A 26,270-nucleotide genomic window follows, 5' to 3' on the forward strand; every position below is an offset into this window, starting at 1 on the left:
ATAAAATAAAAATTTCTTGATAATGAAAGCAAAGATGTTGCAAAACAGAACTTGATTATGGACAAATGAATTATAGACAAGAATTTCCATAGACTTTGAAAGGAAAATGAGATACTTCAGGCTATAATAAATGGAGAAGACATTGAGGGAAAAGGCTCATTTGGTCTTAGAGCTTAGGGTCTTAAGTGTATGTCTTAAAGTGTATGTAGGATTTGGTTATATGGACAGAGCTGCGAAGGCAACACATAAGGTGACTGAGAATGGTCTGAACAAGCACATGAGGGTGGCAAAATGCATGGCATGCCTGTAGTAATGGACAAATGAATGGAAACATTAGGAGTCAGAGCCAGATGATGGAAGTGATAGAGCCATCAGAGACAAATGATGAAAGAAGCTAAGCTTGAGGAGTTTGGACTACTCCACAGGTGAAGTCTTTGCTCAGGACAGCGGGACACAGTTAGGAGACTGGTATAAGGAGACATTTTGAGTGACAGTAATGAAAGAGGAGAGTGTGAAATCATGGATACCAGAAGGATAAGAATGCAGTAAAACCTAAGGGAGTGGATCTGAACAGATGCAGTGCAGTAGGAATGGGCAAGAGAAACACTGGGAAGAAGAAAATTGGCTGACTCACAGGTACCTGGACTCTTCCTGTTCCCCACACATATTTTTTTCAGGCCATTGCACCCGTCCATCTCTCAGCTGGTCATGCTCTTCTCCCACAGCATTGCAGAACTGGCTTTGTGGTCTTTCATGCTCTCAAAAAGGTCTGTTTCTAAAAATGCTCCAGGCACTTTCTATCACATTACGTTACCTTATTCTCATTGTAAACCTTTTTATTATCCCAAAGTAGCTTCCTCATCATTCATTCACTTGTTTATTTGCTTGCTTATCATCTGACTCATTTGATAAACTGTAAACTCTGCAAGCAGAGGCCTTGCCTACAATGTTCATGGCTATAATCTACAGCACACAGGATAATGACTAGCATATCCTAGATGCTCAATAAATGCTTATGGATGAAAGAATGGCAGTGAGAGAAGGATGCAATGGCATAAGCATAATTTCTGGAGTCTGTCGCTCATATTATTATCATGTACAAGGCGTGATAATGAGTTTATGCTTAAGGGCTTACAAATTGAAGTTTTGGTGCCAGTGACTAGCAGAAAATGTTACCCCCGGGAAATTAAATGTGTCAAAGAACAGACATGAGAATCTTTGTTCCCTTATCCTGAGCACCCGTAGGACTGATTGGGAATTCCTTCAAATCCATTGAAAGTCTTTCCTACAGGTTCCAATATACTAGCAATATCTCCAAGGTCCCCTTCCTCCCAATGCTAACACTCTATGATTTTAAGTTACTGAATTCATAATCCAAATCAATATTCTTTTCATATAAGTGCTCAGCTAGGGTAGCCACACACTTATTCCACTGAAACTTCCAATATCTAAAATATTTATGAATGTTACCATAGGGGCCAATATTCACAGACTATTTCAATAACCACATAATTAAATATATCTCATAACTTTATACACTTCAGTTTTTCTTTAAAGTTTTATGATAGAAACCACTAATTTTTAAAAATGAGTCTTGAGATGGTTGCTAAGGTTGAATCAGTTTTCTTTTATATAATCAGATTTTGTGCAGTCAGAAGTGGAAACTGAACTTTATTCTAAACTATCCATTTGTGATTAACCAAGAATTGACTGAATCAAGTTAAAAGCCTGAGATGTATTTATATTCCTTATGCAGGGTAAAAATAATATCTATATCCCCTTATGTAGGATAAAAATAATATCTTGAATAGAAGGTGTGTGAAGCATTTCGGTAAATTTGTACTTCAGTCTGATGAACAGCCTCCAACAGACCTTTATTTGGAAGGATTAAAGTTAAAGGGCATCCATAACTCCCAAGGGGAACTAAAGAGCATAGGTGATCGCGTCTCAGGAACGGGTGGAATCGATTCCTTCCATGAGGATGGGAGAAGGGGGAACAGCTTGAGTCCATTACTCCAAGTGACCAGTAGTGATAAAAATTGCCACTTTATCTAAGCAGTACCCATTTATGCTTGGGTAGAACAGCCAGAAACCTAATTTTGATTGCAAAAGGGTATGGTTTCCTGCTCCAAAAAGATTTTGTTCCTATTCACTGACTGCTTTCAGAAATATTTTTAGCAGCAGTCTAAGCATGCCACGTTAATGTTACAAAGAGGACTTAAACGGTCTTTTTAAATTGTGTAACTGTGACTTAAATTCTCACAGAACCGTAGGTGAGTGGCCTGAGAGTCTCCTTTGGGAGCTCTGATGAGGAGTTGAGGGGGAAGAAGAAGGACGAAGCAGCCCAGCAGGAAGAGAACGTGGGAAAAGCAGCCTGCGGCTTGCAAAAGGAAGCTTAACTTAACAACTTTGCTCCTAAACCTTGGTCAAAAGTCACTTTCTTCTGAAAATCAACTCCAGAAACCAAAGAAAATAACTATAGCAGTGGTTCTGTTCTTCTTTACAAAGTCCTGCAGTCCAGCTTGAGAAAATTCCCTTGATCTAAAAACAAGTTAGATAAAAATCCCATGGGGTAAAGCTATTGTGACGTGATTATGGGTTTTCTCTCCTAAAAGGACCAGCCACAGAAACGTATAATTGCACAATCAGCCCAGCTATTGTGGGCCGCATCTGCACGTGTCTCAGTGAACTTAGGATAAGTATTACTATCAGGGGAGCAATCGGAGTTCTTTAGAAAATGGGAGCTCCCCAGCCTATTTAACATAGACATGCAGAGAGTTGCAAGGCAAGAGAAGAAGTTTATGACTTGATCCTATTATATCAACTTCTGAATGTTTATCAATAACTGATAAGTTTTCTCTCAGTGACAAAGCTAGGATTTTTCTCTTTTACATGGCATCAAAGGAGCTGGACCCTAATATTCCTTGTGGAGCTCTGGCTTGGAGTCTCTGGATGGTGTAGGGAAGAAGGCATTTCCTCTACCCACTCTGGGTCCGTCTGACCAGACAACGAATTAAATTCAATGAGACAGAATAACAGGAGAAAATTAAACAAAGCTTTATAGCATGTACACATGGGAGAGACACAGGAAAACTGAGTAACTCACCAAAATGGCGGAAGCTCTCACTTTAAATACCATCCTCAGTTCAAGACAAAGGAGGATGTTGTGGGTGGGGGGAGTCAGTTATGGGGGATTACCAGAAAAACACAGTAAACAAGAGTAAGATTATTATGAAGATTTAAGTCCTTGCCTTCCGCATTGATAAGAGTTCCTAGAGATAAGGTCATCCCCCCCTCCTTCCTGGTACTGAGAGGGAGACACCTTTATAAATGGAGATTCCCCTTATAAATGTAAATGTTTCTTACAAAGGGTAACTTCTACTTTTCAGAGTTTTTCTCATGTTTGCAGTTTTTAAAAGTAACCAGCCCAAAATAATCCTCATGCCAGAGAGACATATCTTAGGGTGGCCAATTCTAGTCCCTTGCAATGGTTGAGAACATCTTGGAGACTTATTCAAGGAGTGTCCCTAAGCCCCTTCCTTCAGAGAAGCAATGATTCCTCATTCTATCAGCTGCTTGCAAGGGGCAAATCATCCAGTCCACTGAACTATTAATAAATGGTGTTCAGTAAATGCTAGTTGTTGATGATAGTAATGATGGTGACAGACTTACTTGATTCAAAAAGAAATATGTATATTTCAGTTTATATTCAGCTTTGGGCAAGGGTCTTTCTTGACCATGAAGGTGTCACATTTTTCTCCACACTCTAAAAGAATGCTTTCAGTTTCCCATTTTCTATATAAAACTTCTGGAACAAGATTATATCTCCAATGCTTACATTTAGTTTTAATTAGCAGTCACTTCTGAGCTGCACATTGAAATGCTTCTGTAAAAGAAATGGAAAAATTTATTAGTCTGTCCGTCTTGGTGCAAAAATCATTTTTTTTTTTCAAAAACTTCACAGAATAGAGAAGTGCGGTGAAATATAGATTTTTAACTTCTTATCCAAGCCATAAATCTCTTCTCAATCTCTAGGATTCTTAAACTTTAGCATGTGCTGGGTTTACTCTCGAATGCTCACAATCACTGCTATCCTCCTCCAAGCTCTCAAGCCAGAAATGAGATAGACAATTTTCATGTGTGGTTGGGAAGTTTCCTTTTATTGGCTGGAGTTGTGCAGGCTAGAAATAACTCTGCAAAGTAGTCTGGGAAATGATTCTAAAACTCGGGCAGAGAGAGGGAAACATGAGGTTACATAGTGGGGTGTCTCGCCATGATGAACAAAGAAAGGATGGTGCATAGATACATTTTATCCTAGAAAAATAATGTAAAGAGAATTTACTAAAAATAAGTTCAATGTTTATTCAAATATGTCTTATAACAAACTAGGAGAGGTAGAAAACTCTATACTTGCAGTTAAAATGTAGAAGATTAGGATGCTATAATTTTCATCTCCGTCCACTCAGCCGGCATCATAGGCAGAGCTGTCCCCAATTCATTCATTCATTGGACAACTATTGAGCATTAACTGTGTATCAGGCTTTGCGATAAGATCTGCTATTTCAAGGCAGAGTCAAATACTGTCCTTATCTACAAGGAGCTCCCAACTTGAAGGAGAGGAGGTATATAACTATACACTTAGGGTCATGAGATAAGTGAGGGAGTGGTTTGTAAATACCCTGAAGGAGTACAAGGAATAAAAGCATCCAGCTGCAAAGGGGGGTGCCAAATGTCAAGGGCAAGAACAGAAGAGGTGGTAACTGAAGTGAGAGATGAGTAGGAGTTTATCAAGCATGGTGGGAAGGCCATTCTAGAGCCTTCACAGTGCATAGGGACCATGCAGCAACAATGAATCAAGAAGCTACATGACATCTGCTGTGATTTCAGTGGTGTCCTTTGGAGGACAGGGATGGGTTTTGAGGTTAGTAGGGTCAGGCAGACATCAAGTCATGGAAGATATTTCTTAGAAGGCATTTGGATTTGAGCATGATGCAGTTCTCAACTGAATGAGAGCTCTTCTCAAAATCACTTTTTTTTGTGGACACATACATGATAAAATAATTGCTAAGTAAGAAAATATCGAATGACATAAAGCTATAATTCCTTCAACAATGCACTTACAGGAATTTGTGCTTAATCACTCCCAACATATTAATTGAACCCTTATCTTATGCCATTCACTGTGCTGGGAAAAGGAAATGCACAGATCGGCAGAGACAATTCCTGTTCTTAAGTTGCTTAGTATTCACTGAGGGAGCGAATAGTTAACAAAGCAGAACAACACATTCTGATAATTCCAATAATGGAGGCCCCTACAGGTACAAGAGGAATTAAAAAGATCTGAGGGTTCTAAGCTTTCTTGGAGATGTCAGCAAAAGCATCACAGAACAAGGCTTAACTTACATTTCAAACAAGGAGTAGGAATTTTCCAGAAAGAAGCATCGCTGTGATGGAGAATAGACGGCATTCGAGGAGGAGGGAACAACTTGTTCAAAGGCTTAGAAATAGAGAAAAGCAAAATGTGAACTTCTTACTGGATCAGCAATAAGGTCAAAGGGCTAAGAAACTATGATTAGGAAGACCTACTTTTATCTCATTTGGAAAGTGGAATGAAAATAGTGAGTTCTCCAACTGTGTAAAGGGCGGGCAGATCCTTGACCACCTAGTTTTGTGTTAGGACTCGCGGGCATAAAAACTTTCAATTAGAATGTCTGGTTATTACTGGAATCTACAGTAATTCTCTGCTTGGTTGAAACATCACAGTTAAAACAATAGAGGAAGCAGCTTTGTAGAATTAAAGAATATTATGAAAATGGAAACAAAACGGAAATTATATACGCTACTAATTTGAAAATGCAGATCAGAGAGAAAATATCAAAATGGTAATATCTGCATTTTAAAAGTGCTGTTTATCACTACTTTGCAACCTACTATTATTGGACTATTACCTTGATGATTAAACTTTTCAATTACATGTTGCATTGTATTAGGCTTTATACAATCATTAATTAGTTCACTCACATAAAACCCCATGAGGAAGCAGAGGGGTTTTATTACCCACTGTTTCACAGATGAGAAAACAAAGGCAGCAAGGTTAAGTGGCTTCCTAAGTTCCTACTATCAGGTGTGAGGCCGGCAGGATGGGAGTTGGGCCCCTCGCATCGCCAGCCCGGCACGGCAGTCTTGGTCCTGCTCCCAGCCTCAACTCTCCACTAATTGGGAATGGGTGTCCCTGTTGTTCTTGAAAATTAATGACATTCAGAGCTACAAGATGTATCTGTCTCAGCCTATATTTGTTTACTTGTGGCAATTAGGGACCATCTGCTCTGGAGGTGACGGTATTAGGCCCTCTTTCTTTGGAAACAGTGACTTCTAGGAATGAGAGATTTTTCAAAGGTCCAGGCTCTTAGGGAAGGGGAGCTGACAAATGAACAGGACCTCAGGTCCTCTGGAGAGGTGGGGGAGGCTGCACATCAGGCACCAGTGGAATGAAACAAACTGAGTTGTTTAGTCTCTTCTCTACTGCCTCACTTTTTCTCCATCCTCTCCAAACATTCTTCCCTTTCCTGGTCAGAGTTCCCATCTGACTAGTAGAGAGGATACTGAAGAGGAAGTGTGGCCTCCTGGACTTTGACCTTCTACCCAAATGACTGACTGTGGCAGAGTTCAGAGGTCCGGCCTGTCTCCACACGTGTTGTGCACCAAGGGGCTGCCTGTGGCATGGGAATGGCATGGAGGAGCCAAGTGAGAGGAAGAGCACGGGGCCAGATAAGGGAAGGATATGAGAAAGGAGTTGCATGGCAACAAGAAATGTCACTCATGGCTGCTTTGTGAGAATGTTCTGCACCTTCTAGGATGATGAACTTGTGACTTGGCCTCTGTCGGGTGTTTTCATGCCTGCAAGGAGGCCTAGTTAGCCTGGAAAATACAAGGAAGCATGTCTTTTAAAACAAAACTATATATATATATATATATATATATATATATACTTATGTCATATATATATATATACATTAGGTTTATTGAGGTATAATTGGTATACAAAAAGTTACATTTAATTGTGTACATGTAATGTATACATCTTAATGAGCTTGGGCATGCATACACCTGTGATACCATCATCACAACCAGGGTACTAAACATATCTTATCACCTCCCAAAATTTCCTTATGTTTTTGTGAGGTTTTTTTGGTAAGAACATTTAACATGAGATCTATCTTCTTAACATATTTTAAAGTGCACAATAGTGTATTATTAACTATACGTACTATGTTGTACAGCACATCTCCAGAACTTACTCATCTTCTGTAATAGAAACTATATACCCAAATATTTAAACTGCGTGGCTGATTTGCAAGATAACTAAACAAATCCCCAGGACTCCTGGCCCTGTTTCCTGGGACACCTGCAACCTGACAAGTCACCCAGGTGGAGCTGTGCTTCTCAGGCTCACTCTGCCTCTCAGGCCAAGATCTTGTCCTGGTTACTTGGGGTTATTCATTTCTCTGTCTTGTATGAATTTCTTCTTCTGTTCTCAGGCCTGTCTGTCTTTGCCTCTATGCCAGGGGTCTTCTGTTTTTAGCCTGATCTCTCATTTACTGACATGCAAAACATAGCTGTCCTGCGTCTCCTGCCATCATTATTGGTACTGCTTTCCCAGTGCCCCTTTCTCCATTTGTTATTAGAAACTAGCACCAAGGAGAACCTTGGCCTCAAGTCTAGTGTTGTCAAAACTCTGAAATCAGTACCTCCCTTTCCTGCATCCTTCCCAGGACATTTCCATTTGTAAAGATGATGGCTATGGCTGACACATGAGGTGCTTTTCCAAGGGAACGATTCAGAATTGTTGATAATCTCTGATGGCCTTGGAAGTGATGTGCTGGGGCTGGCTTCCACTGGCTTGCAAAGCTGATTGTGCACACCTCTTTCCCCTTCTACGTACAGTAATGTTGGTGGATTGAAGTTGGCTGTGGTGGGCTTATTTAGACAATGGAAGTTGGCAAGCGTTACACATCAGGGCTTCTTGTTTGAAGATCCAGTTTACTAGCACACTATTACTGCTGCTGATGGCCTGCTATGTGGGTTACTAAAGGTGTGCTTGTCTGATCTCCTCTTTACATCTCATGATTCAAAGCTGTAAAGTGTTCAACTGTGGCACTTGTAATGTCCCTGGCCTGAGTTTTACTGGTGGCAGGTTACAGAGTGAGATCAAGGAGAACAGGCTAATCTGAGTCACATTTCGGGTTGCTGGCATGTTCTGGAGAAAAGAGCTCAGGCTTGAAGCCAGGACCCCCATGGGTTTTTCTCTGTTCTCTTACTAATCAGCTACACAGTATAGGGCAACTATTTTATGCTCAGCTTTCTTATCTGTTAGATGGGGACAATAATTTGCTCTTACACAGCTCTTACTAACTTGTTCTGAGAAGCAAATGAAGTAGAGTCTTGTAAATGAGAGGGTTGTATTTGGCCAGGATGAAGAGCATGGGCTTGGGAAGGAGATTGACTTGGTGCCATACCTGGGTTTGCCCCTTTGAGAGCCATCTGACCAGCTCCATCAATTCTACGATTCAGCTAATGACACTAAATAATCAAGCTGGTTGTAATGATTAAATGAAGTAACCTTTTAAAAAATGCTGAGGATTCAATAAATGGTTGCTACTATTATTAATGCTTTGAACACGCTATACAAACTCAAAGGCATGTTATTATTTTATTTCAGCATATGGAACATCTGTCATGATCACTTTGTTAGTACCTGGCTTAGAATAAATGCTCAGTAACTTTTTAAAGAATTTGCGAAATTCAGAGGGTTATTTTCTGTACAGTTCAAGTTCAGATGATTGACTTACCTGACTGACTACATTCCTTAGGGACAAAAGAGTTTTTGCTTCAGATAAAACATTTTTGGCAAAGTGACTGAAAGTTGCCCTTCAAAAACCTGAAGAACCTGGGTAAGTGAGGCAGGCTGGTAATAAATTGCCTTAATAGATGTAAGACATTATAGATTTTATCCTGGGGACTTGAGAGTTGTCATAAAAATGGCACTTACATTCTAATTTCTTGGGGGTTGTTTGTAAGATTCTTGTAAGTGTCCCCTTGAGAATTAACCTATTCACATTCAGGCAGAGTACAGGAATGTGCTTAGCTGATTCCTCTTAGAAATGTAAATCGAGTCAAGAGTTACACGTTTATACAGAACCAGCAAAGCAGCACCCCTTCTCCATCACCCCCAGCATAGAAAGCAAATGGGGATTTGATCGTTACTCTGTGTGTATACTACTAGGGAGGCAGCAAAGCCTGTTCATGGTGAGACAAATATTTCACCCATCAGGGTCATTAATTCCATTCTTTTAGGTTAATGCCTTACTCCTAAGGAGAAAGTAATCCCGAAACAGTTCCTAGACTGCCACACAAAAGACTTTCATTCACTGTATGATCTATAGAGAGACCCTGAGTCTTCCTTGGAAGGAGGGATAGAAATGCGGAGTGGAATAAGCCTGGGCTTGGAGGGCCTGTAAAATACTGGACAACCTTGGGCTAGTTGCTTAGCTTTTCTGAGTCTCAGTTTCCACATTTGAAGTATAAGGAAGACTTTTGCTACTTTCTGAGATAATGATAAGTATTATAGTTGCTGACATATGGGCAATAGAGTACTGGGCACAGATTCTAAACCAAGGTAAATCTCCCAGATCCCAAAGGTATTGATTATTAATCTCTGTTAAAGACAAAATATTCAACGACTTTAAAGTGTGGTAAGGAAGATTTTAGTCAAGTGGAGGGAGGACTATTGTAGTAGACATAGGGACCACCGTGATGGAATTTTGCAGTGGGAGAGAGAGATCAGGCTCAACTCCAAACACAACACGGACAAGTGGCTATTTATAGACAAGGAGCAGGATGGGGATCAGTGCATAGAAAATGACTAAGAGGAAATGTCAGGGGTAAGGGAGAATTCTGGCTAAACCGACCTGACGGGATTCTTGTTGAAGGCAGGCCATGGTGATCAGATGTCACCTGGAGGGTGTTGGAGGATGAAGAACCTGATCAGATATGGAGGATGGAGAGTTATGGTTAAACTGACTTAGCAGGATTCTGGCTAAATTGGACCATGCAGAGATGAACACAGAAGTCCTAACGTCAGGACTAGTTGGGAAAAAGTTCATGGGAGCCTGAGTTTGATCAATGAGAGGATAGGGGAGGAGGAACTATTCCTCTACCCTCTAAGGTCTTCTGGCTGGTCTAAGAATTAAATTGACATGAGACAGAATAGCAGGAAAAAAGTCAAGCAAGTTTAATAATATGTATACGTGGGAGAAACCCAGGAAAACTGAGTAACTCACCAAAATGGCTGAAGTCACCACCTTAAATACCATCTTTAGTTAAAGACAAAGGAGGATGTTGCGGGTAGTGGTTTGGGACATCAAAGGGGAGGAAAGCAATTCACATAGAGAAGGAAAAGTGGATGTTTGATAAACAAGTGTTTGCCATACCTTGCAAAGACAATGGGACACGGGGAGGACTTTGGTTAAATGGGCCTTGCTTACGTTCCTCCCTGTCTCCCATACCTGATTTGTATTATACTATAGTTATCTTAAGATGTTAGCTCTTTCCCTGAAACAGGCCTTCTATCTTAAATTCTTTTAGGCAGTTAGGGGGAAGGTCAAAGTTTCTTTTTCAATCTTTTGTTCTTAAAATATTCAAGCCAAAGCAACACATTTTAGGGTGGCAAATTCTGATCCCTCACAAGAGAATCTTTGTTACCCCAGAAGGTAAATTTGTTTCTGATTGCCAAGGTAATGGCAGATTCTGACAAGGGAGGACAGAGGTAAAGAAAGACCCAGAGCTAAGGGCATTGCCTTGAGAGGTGGACCTGGGAGGGAAGACCTGGACCTCCAAGTGGCCTGCTTGTGGCGGGGGTGAGTACAACACAAGAGGGAGGAGCCTGGAGGAATCCAGGGCAAGCCTTCACTTCTTTGCAATTTTGCCTGGGCCAAGTTAAGGAACTTGGCGACTTCCTTCCCCTGGAACTGCTGCAAATCTTTTAGAATTTTGGGAGTTTACCTGGATTTTTTTTTTAAGAAGTGGCCCCACCTGAACCACTTACTGGAGAAAATATATCTTTTGACTGACAGTTCTATTCCCCAAATTGAACATAAAGGGAAAGAGTGGTACTTTGCAAAAGGTTCCCAGGAAAATATAATAGTTGTTTAAAAAAAATAGGCAAGACCACCCAGACGGATAAAGATGTATGGGTTAATTGCTGAATCTGCGTCTTACCTGCATCTTTTATGTGGCAGATATGAATGCTTTATAGGTAATGAGGTCCTCACAGGAGAGTTATGGCCTAATGGCCTGACATTTGTAAAGCTGTAAAATGTAGGGGAAGATTTAACAAGCAGGATGAGCTGCCCTCCTGCATATTAACACAATTATGCACCTATGCACACGTCTAGGAGTAAATTGTGTATTTACAGCATTAGGATTCTCCAAAGGGTATTGAGCAGACAGTGCAATTTGCATTTTAATTTTCTTACTAGAAAACCTTTCTATTCGTCTTGAAACTTCTGAGAGCTGTAAGCCTTTTTCACTGATCCAGTGGTCTCTGCCTCCATTCCGTGTTTCATAGAGGAGCTGGCAGGATGGCTGGGACACTCACGTTCCGACTCCTACTGTCGGGGATGGAGGCCGTGGTAGAGGTTGGTTCAAACTTTCTAACATGAAGATGCTGCTACCCTGGGAGGCCAGAGGTTCTGGAAAACCATGAAATGTTTACACCCACCTCTGTGTTGCAGACTGTCAGTTTGTCTGTACTATTTAGAAATTCCTTGCCTAAATTCCTTCCCTAAAACCTTTGGGGAACCTAACAGTCCCTTAGAATAGCCTATTCTTGAAATATTTGTATTTAAAGTGTGAGAAAAAAGTAACATTGTGGGGCCACTGGCAGAAATGAAACAGGGTAGAGATCAGTTAGAAGATGGAAAACAGCATTTGAGCACTGGTCTTCACAATGAACGATGTTTTTCTGTCAACAGCCCCTAATCCCTTCCCTGCCTGAGGTAGGCTTCTGGACTGCAAAAACTTAAATGCCTCTTGTTTTCTGAAGGCTTCCAAGTCTGAGTGCCCTGCCTTCTAGCAAGGCTACCAGGGAGCTGGGGGACTTTGAGATGGTAGAAATCTTTGTGATTTTTTCCAGTTTGGGTGGATCAAACTGACGGGAATTAATGTGAAGTTGAGTTCAGAGTTCTCTGTGCCTTTGCTCTTATATTCCTACTTTTCAGTGTCCTCCTTATTCCCTCGTTCCCCAATTTCTACCTTTTCTTAGATGCTCAAAAAGACCAATATCCGTGTGACTTACTGCAACAGCCCCGGGTGATGCTGATCTCCCTTGCTGAGCCGCCACAGCACAGTGAAGCAGGTATTCTTCTTCTTATGGTACTTGAATTCAGTACCTCTCAACTATAATATGCGAATGAATCACTTGAGGATCTTGGTAAAACGCAGATTTTGATTCTTATGTCAGGAGTGGGATCTGAGATTCTGCATTTCTGACAAACTCTCAGGGGATATCCATGCTGCTGGTCTAGAGTCTTGCTTATTTGTGTGTGCTGGTCTTGACTGCCCAACCATGCATGCAATGGTCATGAACTATAAAAATCTGGCCCTATACTCCCTATATGGCATGCTGATGAGCAAGTGAAGCGGGGACATGAGCTGCCTTGATGGTGGAGACAGAAGGGAAAATGGTCCGGTGCTTGGACATTAAGGCACACAGAGTCACAAACTGTGAAGGGTCAGAGATTTTATCCTACTTGCAAGTTAACAAATTAGTCTGCCACCATTTCATGAATGCTGGCAGAAGACACAAAACTCCTGAGTCAGAGACAAAAAACAGTTTATTACTCATAGCAATAACAGTAGCCAGAGTATAATCGTTTGTGCTGGTTTTCCAAGTCCCATTTCCCATGGGGCATTGCAACAAGGACCAGGTGACCCTTCTATATGCAGTGGGCTGCATTACAGGAGAGGGAGCTCGAGCTTAGGAAATGACAATTATTTATAAAGAGGCTGAAAGCAAACCTTCTCAACTTTAACCCTGGAGACAGACATTATGTCTGTCATCTTGGACAGCAAACATGTCTGCCTTCTGCCCCAAGAAGTAGATTCTCTGTTTTCCAAAGCTTTTTCTATTCAGGCATCCTTGAAGAGTCTGGATCAAATCTGTCAGTGGCTTTGCTCACAAAATATGTAGGAATGTGAGACCCATGGAGAACTGTGATCCAATACACAGGTGAACATGTAGGGGGATTGGATGATACTTGATGTATGTTTTCTATGGCTGCTGTAACAAATTACCATGAACTGAGTGGCTTAAAACAGTAGAAACTTATTCTTTCACAATTCTGGAGGCTAGAGTCCATAATCAAAGTGTCAGCAGGGCCATGCTCTCTCTGAAGGCTGTAGGGAAGAAATTCTCCCTGGCCTCTTCTTGGCTTCTGGAGGGCTCCCAGCAATTCTTGTCATTCTTTGGCTTGTATCTATATCCCTCTAATCTCTGCCTCTTCTGTCACATGACCTTCTTCTCTGTGTGTCTGGGTCTCCTTGTCTCTAAGTATGCCTCTTCTTATAAGGACACTAGTCATCATATTTAAGGCCCAGTGTAATCCAGTATGACCTTTTCTTAGCTTGATTATATCTGCAAAGACCCTATATCCAAAGAAGGTTGCATTCACAGATATCTGAGGTTAGGATTTCAATATATCCTTTTGGGGGATACAATTCAACCCACAACATCTGAGTAATAAAAAGAAATTCACCATTTACTTCCAGTATGAGAAATAAAATCTGTGAACCATTCCCAGACTAATACTTAGCATTGTGCAGCAACAGCCAAGTTTGGAGGAGATGGATGTGTAGCTTACTAAACTCTATGCTGTTTCAGCTGGCATTTTCTCTGTTGGAGAATAGTCATTTAAGGGTGAAACAATTCTGTCCCTGCTAAATCTGAACTTCATTCCCAATCTTCACTGTGTCTTTATTTTTTCCCCTTAAGTAGACATCCTTTCCCAAAATGACTACCCTCTTGAACTCCTAACCCCTTCTCATCTCATATTTTATTATGATGAATTTAAATTTCTGGATCTCCCCACTCCCTCAGGAAGAATTTGTCATTAAAACTTCATTTCTTATGAAAGGAAAGAATCTGTCCTTCCTCATAAAGAAGTATAGGTATTAGTTATCAGTGAACAGATTAGGAAGGTATTTTGAATAAGAAGCTTGTTCTGATTCTCTCATCATCATCAAGGATACTAGATCTGATTGGTGAACCTTTCTTTGTGTGTAGATACCACTCCCAGAGTTATATAACTTGACTTTCTCTTTTGCCTGAGTGTCTGAGACCTTTGCTTTTTTCCCATCTTGCATCTGTTTAAGACCCAGGGTATGCGATGGCAGGAGTAAACAATCCCATATTTAGGTGCTTCTAGATCCCTCTTATTTCCCAAGATAGCTTTTTTTTTGCTTATAGAATAGTTCCTCTTCCACTCATGGGTACAGCTGGAACAATGGATGAGCAAATATGCATTGGATGAGCAAGAACGTGGAATGGAGAGCTGCCCTATTTGCTCTCAAGAATCTGATGAGAGGGTTGGTGCAGGGGAGAGCAATACATCCTCTTAAAGTTCTGTGAAAGCAAAGGCCATTCTGACAAATTTTCGTGTAACAAAGCTGTGTCTTTGTTTCAGAGCATAAGCCTGCAGTGGAAATTTGCTGATCTGGTTATAATTTACAACAATGAAAATCCACATGACAGATGAGCAGAGGGTTTTATTCTTGGTCCAGCCCATGAAGCAGTCACTGTCTACAGCACAAATCTTATGCTCTTGGCACTGTTTCACAAAAGGAGTAAAAGATTCTATGGCTCTCCACCTCTCTCTATTTTTTGCTATCATATTCATTCTCCTTAACCCCTCACATCACAGTAGAAAATTTGCCCAAATCCAGTAATCCCCATTCCCCAAGTTGGACTCCTAAATAAGCTAAATTTGGCTGGAATAATTTTTCTGTTTTATTCAGACCTAACCCACTCACTCACATAGAAGTGCAATGTAGATTTACTTTTTATTCCTTTGTTTTGGGGCGCTCCCATTATTGGTCAAGTACCATATTAAACACTGAAGATAAAAATGTGGATGTTGGTCCCTGTATCTTGGGAGCTTAGTTGTTCGTGTGGATCGGGTAAGGTGTGTAATATGAAGAGAAAGATGGAGCGATGACACATGAGTAGGATTAAACAAACGAGCACCCATAGTAGGGAACATTTATTGTGTAGTAAATGGGCCAGGGAGTGCCTCTGGAAGAAATAAAGGACTGAAATGAGTTATGAAAAATATTTCCCATATAACCAGGTCAAGCTGTGAAATGGAGTTTTAGGAAACAGCACATGTGAAGGGCAGGAAGTTGTATCCAAGGGCTGGCAAGGGGTTCAGCTTGGCCGTCAGTAGGCACTCAATTTATCGATTGATGTTTAGAGACACCTTCATTCTAGTCCAATTCCAGTTTAATGAAAGAATGAGAATGCCCAGTGGGGTTCATTAAAATGGGAGTGAAATATATTGCATTCAGAAATATGAATGTACGTTACTGTAGGTTGCAGCACGTTCACATATATATAAAAAAAATGGAAAGAAAATCCTGGTCTTCTGTGGTGAGCTATGTCACTCTCTCCCATTTAACGTGATTAAGGGTGACATTTAATAGTTCCACAGAGCTTTCTGTGCTGATCCATATCTCCTGGGTAGCAACCATTTGCTTTTATTCTACGTATTATGGTACAAGACGAAACAGCAATATAACATCAGTTATAAAAGAGAATCTGAGAGAAAAATAAAATCATGCAGTACCTTGATTCTTTGAATTCAGGACTGTGAGGCATGTTTTGTACACACGTGTTTCTCTTCTATTTCTTTGTTTCTGTAAGTGGTCCCTGCATCTCCAGTTAACAAAGGGAAACACTTGGATACTATCTGTTGGCAGCGCTGTGCTCTTCCTCTGGGTTCAAGGTTGGATGGTCGGCAGCAATGTCAGCAGCTCAATCTTTCCACTGCCCACTGTCTGTGTGTCTTAGTCTCTGGACAATGTGAATGAACTTCAGGGGTGTGTGTGTAGGGAGGGGGCGAAGGCAGAGAATCCAAAGGAACCTGGAGAGGAGATCTGTGTGGGTTTAATTGCCTGTGTAGAATGAGTCAACCAGCCTTAGACATGCTAGCTGGAAAAATAATGGGAGAGGTGATGTGAAGGCTGATGGGATTCTCAAGAGAAGTACTTCAAAGGTTAAAATAAAATAGCCTCCCACAAATGAGAGAAAGGAGCTCCTAATGTGCAGATACATCTACTTTTTTGGGGGAGGGGTTGATTTTGCCTTTTATGTTTGGGAAGTTTGAGAAAAAATAGTTTTCTGAGGCACATATCTATAAGTATTCAATAGGTATGTCCAAGTTTTCAATTCAGTTTCATGTAAAATTCTATGTGTTTGTTAAAACAGGTGTGTGTCCTTCATTACACTGATGGAGATACAAGAGGAGAAGGTACTGAGCTCACAGTCTTATTGGGGAAAATGAGTGCACATGTGTGTGTGTATATTTGACAGTATGGTCAGTCAAATTCAGTTCAGTATTCCACCAATAAATTACTATTCATTAAGCATTTACTAGGTCTGAGGTACATGCAAAAGAGCATGGTCTTTGCCACTTTCCACCTGGGTTTATTGAGACTTTTGGAGCCTACATTTCTTCATTTGCAAAATGAGGATGATAGAAAGCATTTCATCACATTCTATGTGGTGATGGTGTAGCAGCTGGTTCAACACATGGTACAAAAAGGGCACTTAATAAATACTAGATTTTTTTCCTTTGCCCTGTGATTAAATCCCTACATGGAATTCCAGACTTTCAGGGACCAAATTTCTTGACCTGAGCTCCAGACTTCCTGGGAACAGGCTTCCAGTAGCGATGACTCCATGCTTTGGAGTCTCTTGTTAGTAGGGTTGCTGATCACCTCTCTGCTCCAGCTTCTATTAGAAGAGGCATATTGAATCTTAAGTCAGTTCAGGGCTTCTGCTAACTGTAGGGGACCCACTCTCCCATCATGCTTATCACTACCCCTCGACTGATCTCCTAATTTCAGATAAATGTCCACACTAAAGTCCCCTTTCTACTTCTTAATCTACCTTCAACCTACCTTTCCCCTGAATGACCCCTGACACTCCTGACCCAAGTTTTCTCTAATCTGACTTGGTAACTGCCTGTCAATTCCAGTTTCCAGATGTTAAGAATGTTTAACTGGAAAATAAACTAAACCAATAGATCTAGAGTGTGATCAATTGAGCTCATTCGTCAGGTTTATGATAGCCATTTCTGCAGGGGAGAGATCAGTGGGGGCAGGGATATAACTTCCCAAGGTCACCGTTTGCCCCCAGTTCTTGACATGTGCAACTGGTAAGTTCTGATCCACAGTCTCTATCATTCCACATTATTTCCTTCTTTCAAGATACCCACTTCCAGAAGATTTTCCTGAATAGTGTTGTTTCCTGTTGCTCATCTTTTCAACCCTAATGTTAACAATTCAATGACTTGTCTTTTTCTGTCTTTATTTATATTCAAAGACAAGTTTATTACTAGTGCACAATCTGGATCATGCACGTGTGTGTGTAGTTTGTTGGATAATAGTACCAGTAATACTGTAATTTGTTTATGTAGCACTTTGAAATTTTCAGTATGTTTATTCCTCCACTATCTCATTTGACTCTTACAGTGCCTTTAAGAATTGGGGGATCTGTTAGAATCGTGTTCAACTACAGATAAGGATGCAGCAACTCAGACAGGTGGAGTTATTTGGCCAAGGTCACACAGCTAGCTTAGCTAGACTGAGAGTCTAGATTCCAGATCTACTCGTTCCAAATGTAGTCTTTTTCCTCCCACAATTCTTTAATTTATTAAAATAATTTTCAATAAGGTTTTAGTCAATAGAATAGGTCAACTTCTTTGCGGATGCTCACATTTCAATGAAGACCTTGGATGCTTTAAATCAGGGCAGTCATTTCTCTTATAAAGTATTCCAGGTGCCATAGAAACCCTTAGGTGGGATGATGGTGATAGAAGTTTCTATCCTCCTACATTTAGTCTGTTGCCTATGCCACTACCAGACCTGCTTATAACCCCAGCAGATTTCAATCATGGGTTCACAGATATTCCATAAAAAGGATATAATATGTGCTAGATTTGTAGGAGGATTTCAGTTAATCTTCATAAGAAATTTATATGCATGATTTTGGTTAAACTTAAAGTAACTCTGTGAGGTCTGTTAGTATCCCCATTTTTAAAGTGAGAAAACTAAGACTGAGAGATGTTAATTAAGCAGATATCAAGCAGCTGACAGATTAATTTTCACATCCAAGTCTGACTTAATCAATTCATGTAAATGATTGTTACATTTCTGACTAATCCTGGCCTCAGTCATTCGCCAGCAGCACAGAGCTGGGGTACATTGCCCAAGGCTATTTTAGAATGGTATTTATCCCACCCTCTCTGCTGACATTCCCCACATCTTCCTTATGTCTTTATTGTTACCCAGAGAAGCCACATCAGGAGGGTAATCCCTGTACTGGGAGCCCCTATTTCAGAAATGCTGAATAATGACCTTATCTCATCAGACGGGCCTAGTCCACTCTGTGATGGTAGCCCTGCATACCTCAGCCCTACTTTCCTCGTCCTAAAGCAGAACATTAAGCACCTGGAATCCTTTAACGTCTGCCGCACTTTACATCGAAGTCAGACCGTTAGCCACAGCTGGGTAGTTCTTTTTGACAGCAGTTCCTGCAACTAACATTATGCCTCCCCAATACTCCCAGCTTTTCTTATGTTTAAAGTCATATTTTTTTCATTTGGAAGAGTGACATCCTCATGGCAGAGTTTGTCTCTGGCTCCACTGAAGCATAGCAACCTTTAGCTAGAGGACAGGACTTCCGTGGATCGCTCAACTGCAGTGCTCAATTAGTTTTCCAATATTTTTCCCCCTTTTTCTCCTGACACACTGTCAAACACGTCAAACACAGAGCAGCTTTCTGATGTGGACACTGGCTCATTAGGCCCCAGCTGAGATCATTAAATTGTTTCTTTGAGGCGGATGGAAAGGGCAGATTTATGCTTCCTTTGATAGAGCTGGTCTTAAATTTCCTCCCTATTGTGAGATGGATAGTTGGTGATGAATCAGTGATATTTCAGACTGTACTGGGAGCAGACTGGCTGCTCATGGGATTGAGGTTTCTGGGATAAAACAGTGAACAAGGAGCCACTGAATGAATGGACACAGACATTTCCGGTGTTGCCTCCTGCCATGCACCAATCTTAGTGGCATTATTTTCTTCCTTTAAAGACAGAGTTTCTCAACCATGGCACCATTGACATTTGGGGCCAGGTAATTTTTTGTAGTGGGGGGCTGTCCTGTGTATTACAGGATGTTAGTAGCATCCCTGGCCTCTAGTTACTAGATACCAGTGACACATCCTCCAAGTTGTGACAGTTAAAATTGTCCCCAGATATTGCCAAATGTCCCTTGTGGGCAAAATCACTCCCAGATGGAAAACAGTGCTTTTTGATATCACAGGAGTTCGGTTCCCTCAGGTCAACTCTCTAGAGAGAATCCAACCATGAATGCAAGTTATAAGATGATGGGCATGAAAGCATTCGATGGTTGCCACTAATATGGCCAGACAGGCAAAACTATGAATCAGAAAAAACATGTTTGCAATGGCTTCCAAATTCTGTTTTGTTTACTTCTCCTTCCACTCCTATACCTCTATTCTGCTGGCTGATACTTAGTGCTCATCTGCTGTCTTATAGCAACAAGAGTTCCCAACTACACTTGGCCCAAAGTTGGCTCTCCTGCTGACTCTGAACATTCTCTTGGCTTTGCTTTTCTTCCCATAATACGTATAAAATATTACTTCCATGTGTTCTGTTCTTCAAGTATCCCTGGCTAGAGAAACAATGCACATACTCATATTAATAGTTGTTTATGATTGAATGGGTTAACCCTCCCAGATTACCCTCCGCAAATCACACCTCTACCTAACTATGAGACCAGCCTTGTTCTCACAGTTTAGAATTGGGATACCCTGGAGTAAAGAGATGTTCTTCACTTACGATCCTATAGAACAGTGTAGTTTTCTTCAAACTGAGTTGATTATGTAATATTTTAAATTTTTTGATATGTGGCCTTCAATATATGTATTATTTGTAAATTAAATAAGTATACTTTAAAATCATACTAAACATTAATAAAAGTTAAATTTTGTAGTTTCAGATACTTTTTATAAGGTGAAGTCATCATATTTTCTTTCTACATCCCCCCAAAGTCATCTTATTAATCTGAGGCTGCCTGGACCCCTAACCTGGAAATCACCTCTTAGTTCTCCATAGATAAGCTTCAAGGTACCTCAAACCCTCTGAAACTGGACACACAATTTTGTGATCCTAGGCATATGTGGTACTTCTCTGCGGAGAGATTCACAGCATTCGTACATGTTAAAATGAAGTATTTAATCCAAAAGATGTTAAGTGCTGTTTGGTGGTCCTTGAGAGTGATCAAGCATTCATGCAGTGAGCTGTTTTATGTCTATGCCTTTTTATAAGGATGCAAGGATATACAGCAGGCTTCTCTTCAGACACTGGTACTTCTTGGCTCCCTGACACTGAATCAGGGGAGTTTTCTCAGCTTTCACTATCTCTCTGTGATGACCATGAGCTAAATGTTTGGATTTTAATTTTGAAAATATACAATTACCCTGACTTAGAGCTAAAAGGGAGTTTAGAGATACTCTGGTCTTCCTTTCTGTTTTTAGAGATGATAAAAGCAGGGCATCCAGCCCTGGTGGTCTTGTGGTTAAGATTCTGCCCTCTCACCACCACGGCTGGCATTTGTTTCCCCATCCAGGAACCACACCATCCATCTGTCAGTTATCATACTGTGGTAGCTGCATGTTGCTGTGATGCTGACAGCTATACCACCGGTATTTCAAATACCAGCAGGGTCACCCATGGTGGAAAAGATTCAGCAGAGCTTCCAGGCTAAGACTAGAATGAAAGACCTGGCCACCCGCTTGTGAAAAAATTCACCATGGAAACTCTGTGAATAGCAGCGGAGCATTGTCTGATATAACGTTGGAAGGTGAGAGGATGGTGCAAAAAGACTGGGCATGCTTCTGCTTTGCTGTACACAGGGTCACTAGGAGTCAGAATCGACTGCAATGGCACTAACAACAAAAAAGTAGAGCATCCAAGATCATCCAAGTCTTCTCCCTGTGTGCCACACTGCTGTTCTCTGAAGATTGTTTTTACAGTTTCTTCACTGTACAACAGTTTGAATATTAAAAAAAAACAAGAAAATAAAACAAATCCAGAACCTCTAGTGTGCAAATATTAAGAAACATTTAACACATTTCTAGAATTCGTCTTGAATCTCACCCACATCTAAACAGCTGGACAGAGTCGCTGAAACAGCACCTTCATTAAAATGGATGCAAGTATCAGAGGAGAAACAAATTGAAATGGTGAGTAAACCACCAGTGTCTTGAGGAGTTAAGAGGATCCTTATTTCTTTCAGTCTCTGATGGGGCTGTTTTAGGGATGTCACTGGGAGTGTGTGCACGGGTGTGCACACACATACATGCACTAACACACCAGAACTGTTTTTAAGTTAAAAAAAATGAGGAACAGCATAACTACCAGTGCCTTTTCCCAGACACTGTCATTTCATAATCATGTGACCTGGGGCAGAGAGAATTTTTTCTTGCTTCTGAGGCCTGTTGCTCATCAATAATGTTGTTGTCATATCGGCTTCTCCCCTGGGTCGGGAAAGTGGATGGTGACGTGTGTGATCACGCATCACTGCTGTGTTACGCTTCATTCTGCTCAGAGTACTATTGCCCCACATGGGCAGACTGCTTCCTGTGATCCAAATGTCCACTCATGCTTTCCTCCTTCCTTAGAGCACTGCTCATGCTTAGGACAACCTAGGGACCATTATGCGCAGCATTTTTCTCACTGTGCTCCCAGGAGCCTCCTTCAGGGCTGCTAAAGCCATAATACTCATCTGTTGTGCACATGGAGATTCCGAGTGAGCCTGTCCAAACGAAATTGGAAAACTCCTGATTTAGTCCACCACTCTCATTTCCCAGAGAGGGAGAGTGACTTGTCTTTGGTCATTTCCTACGGTCACTCCTCTATAGTCACAGGGATTTCAAGTTCTGCTTCCTACCGTGTCTTTATTCTATTATAGCCCCACAGCCTTTCTCTGTGTTTTCCTATTTTAATTTATGAAACAAGACAGTGGGTTTATATCCCACACGTCCAATCCTAGGTCCCATAATGAAAAGACATGAAGTGGACCTAAATCTGGCCCTCGGCCTGGAGCCAAGCCCAGAAAAGGCTAGCAGGACTTACAGTGAAGCCACGCTGCGGCAAGTCTCAAGATCCATGAGCAAGAGACAAATGCTTATTCTTATAAGCTGTTGACTTTCTTTTTTTTTAGTGCAACATAACCTCAGTAAAAGTTGACTAACATAAGCAGTTACTGTGTGTCAGACACTGTTCTGAATGGTAGAGATACAATATGGAGCAAAACAATCAAAATTTCTCTCCTTGGGAGATTATGTTCTCTTTCCATCTCTCGTCTGTGTGTGTATGTGTGTGTGTGTGTGTGTGTCTAGTATATGTTCATAAGTGGGTGTTTTCTGTATAATATATATATATATATATAAATGTGTTCACATACCTGAAGACATGCAAGAAAGCCTGCTCACTCACATGTCAGGAGTAGGTGACTCAGGGGTGGAGGGGAAAACCATAACTGACACAGAGTAAGTTTCTAAGCAGGTCAGCCAACCTCCAAGGCCAGAGCTCTCCCCTCTGTACTGCCCAGCTTCCCACTGCTGTCCTTTCACACTCTTCTGACTGAGAAGGCCACTCAGGGAAATTCTCAGGGCAGGAAACCAACAAAGATTTCCCCATTTAAGATGCTCTAGAAGTGGTCCTACCTCCTCCACGTGACAGCAAGAGCAGCAGTCTCGGCTTATAGTCAAGAAGAGCAGGAACAGTTTCCATCTGGAAATGCTCCCCAGTTGGCTGCCCCACTTGTAGCAGCCTGGGTATACCACTGTTCATGTTTTGTTACCATGTTGAAGAAAAACCTTTGTCTTATATAAGTGTCTCAACCTCATTAGGTCTTAACATATAGATGGAGAATTTTGTTCCCAGGAACCTGGTAAATGTGCACAACTGTGTGTTTCTGAGAACAGGTCATGCAGCTTCCCTCTACTGATCAAGTAGGTTTCAGCCTACTTAATTTACACAGTTTCAGAATTGCCACATCACCCTTGACAGTGCAATCATTTGTGTCCTTATAGAATACACCTGTGCTGACTGGTAACAATTATGTAAATACTGTTTCTATACTTAGAATTATCTTTCTCACACTTCAATATACTCAAGACACACACAGATATGTCTTTATCTCCGTAGAGTATACTATATTTTTCACATTTTTATATATATTACCTATTTCATCTTCATAGCAGCCTTGTCATGTAGAGTGAACAGGGTTTATTTCACAATTCATTTATGAGCCCAGAAAGTTCCACTGGCTGGCCAAAGGTGACACAGCTAAAGAGCACGTTCTTCTAATAGAAACCTGTTTTCCAACCCTATTGTCTGATATTCTTTTCCTTGTAAAATGCTTATCAACCACCTTCTCTTCCATTTTATGACTGCATGAAGGCTAACATTTTTTAAAACCACAGTTTCCTAAAAGAAAGAGAGAATTGCTGTTTTATTAAGTGCACTGCTGAACAGCCTCTCCTGAAAGGAATGGGAAGAAAGAGCTTGGTCAGAGTTTAAAATAAGAAAACGGAAAGGGTAGAACCCAAGCCCGGAGGGTAGCAGCCCAGTCTTGCATTTTTGTGGTGATTGCCTCGTATAGAACCTAACACAGAGTGAATACTTAGCACGTTTTTGTTGAGTGAGTGTGTAAATATATGAATAAGTTTTCTAATCTAACAACACATTGTGGTCACCAAATCCAACCCAAGCCTTGTGGGATACACGCCTAAGAACAATAAGGTGCTATTTGAAATAGGGCAAACGCCCTTTTACAGAAAAACAAATACTTCCAAGGAATGATCCCAACCAGCCTCTCTACTTCCTCACATTCTCTCCCCAGCATCCGGCAACTTGTTGAAATGCCATTTCTTTGGTCAATGGTGACTTTTTCCCTCTTTGAGGTCTCTTGCATCTTCCTTCTCCTCTCCAGCCCCGTTGCCACCACTTGAGTCTATTCCCTCGTTGAGATACATCTGACTTACCGCTGTGGCATGGCTTAGCTACACAGCCCGCCAGAGCTTGTTAGCTGCCGCTCCCCAGTGAGGAAGGTCATACTTTAGTATCTGTTCAGTGGGAACAGAATGGCAACATGACATTTTGCCTGTTCTTAACACATTTGCAAAACACTGTTAAGTCTACAGGTGATGCTTTTCTGCATTTGCTGACCCTCCCTCAGTGACTGAGTCCACCAGAGCAAATGCGAGGGTGAGTGAGTCAGAATGCTCAGATACTAGCTCAGTTCCCCCACTTACTAGACTCTGGTCTACGTGCAGCCAATGAGCCTCTCACTCTCGGCTTCTTGAGGAAAATTGAAGGTCAGGTTTGTGGTGTAGGAGAAAGTATTTTAGCCTTTTTAATAATGTAAAGCTCTATTTAAATTTAAATAAAGGTTACTATCTGTTGAACATCAACATATATGGAAGGCAATTTTGGTGTTGAAATCTACCATCCTTATAAAATCCTAAAATGAGACTTCCATCTTACAGATGAGGAAGCAGAGCTCTAGAATCTTTGGCTGTAGCAGTCATGGTCTTCCATTTGTTGAAAATATAACTCCTCAGAAACTTCAGTATCTCCCCATGGAACAGCTGATCTAAGCCAAGCTTCTCGGGTTGACATTCCAGACCCTTGTATCAACGGTCAAAAGCTTCTATCCCTGACTTCTGAACATTTCATGACTTATTCCTGACTCCCTAAGATGTACCCTTGGCTCTAGCTAGTATTATTTCTTTGTTATGCCTTCCCCCTCTCGGTTAAACCCAAAAACATTGTAAGCCCCTGCGTAAGACTTACCTTCTTCCTTAAACCTTCACAGAATGACACCTAGTCTGGTCTTTTACTCAGAACAAAAGTGCCAAGGGAACGCAGCTAATTCATGCTAACATACTGTTGTTTAAATCGTTTCTTAGAATTGCCCTCTGTTTGTTTTACGTGTTTATTCACATTTTCCAAAATAAACTATAAACTCTGAAGGGTAGAGAAAATAACTGACTTTATTTTTTAAAAAGCTTTCTCAACACTTTGCAGAGAACTCCCAATTTTAGACAGCCTTGCTCAATGAATTATTTATCTGAACATATCTTGAAAGGTAGATTTTCTTCAGAAAGTTACCATCTTCGACTCTTATTTGATGGCACCTACTTGCTCCCTAAAGCTGTCAAAGAGTAACACTGTGTAAAATATTCCACATTCAAAACGCTTTTTCATGTAATTGCTTAACTCAAGCTCACAATCACCTCATAAGGCATCTACTGTTATCCCTGTTTTGCAGGTGAAGAAGCTGAAGTCTGGTGGCTAAAAGGAGTGCCCAAGGTTAAACAGAAAGAAAGGGAGTCAGGACTGAAACAGAGGCTTTCTGATGCCCAGTCCAGAGTGCTTCCCTCCACCCATGACACCTTTCTACCTTCCATCTTATTGTACCCAGTATGGAACTCTAATCCAAGCACAGTTATGTCATGACATTCTGTAAGGTGGGCAAAAATTGCATGTATATTAGCATAATAAAGTGATTTACAATGACGTTTCAGATTCCACAAATTTCCTAGTGAGAAAGGCCTATTGGATTTGGAAGTTATGATTTTGATGAGTGAACCCATTCTCCCCTTTTGTGTGAACAGGGTTACAGGAAATGTTTTCTCACAAGCTGGGTGACGCATGGTAACCCAGCAGGGCTTGTATGTCATCTGCCAGTTAGAACTTTTAGACCTGAAGCCATCGTTTTGTATCCTGGCCCTTCTTTCGTTCCTTTATTAAGGTGCAGCTCACCTGTGAGGATGCATTCTCATTCCTTCAAGCCCGTCTATCAGCTCACTGAAGTGCAGTCAAAGGCTTTTCATACTC

At 41.0% G+C, this 26,270-nt stretch overlaps 1 long non-coding RNA gene across 6 annotated transcripts in view; it reads left to right on the forward strand.

Moving 5' to 3' along the window:
• LOC138925399 (uncharacterized) overlaps window positions 1-25,949 on the forward strand; it is a 235,920-nt gene extending 209,971 nt beyond the window's left edge. For 4 of the 6 annotated variants that reach the window (XR_011441506.1, XR_011441501.1, XR_011441503.1 and 1 more), the window contains one exon: window positions 25,702-25,949. This is a non-coding gene — a long non-coding RNA (uncharacterized lncRNA). Of the gene's footprint in view, window positions 1-20,988; window positions 21,605-25,701 lie in introns of all 6 variants that reach the window. The other 2 variants (XR_011441500.1, XR_011441508.1) reach the window with 2 other exon arrangements.
• Window positions 25,950-26,270: the final 321 nt, after the last annotated feature.

Source organism: Equus caballus, chromosome 8 (assembly GCF_041296265.1).
Source record: "Equus caballus isolate H_3958 breed thoroughbred chromosome 8, TB-T2T, whole genome shotgun sequence".
Lineage (NCBI taxonomy): Eukaryota > Metazoa > Chordata > Mammalia > Perissodactyla > Equidae > Equus > Equus caballus.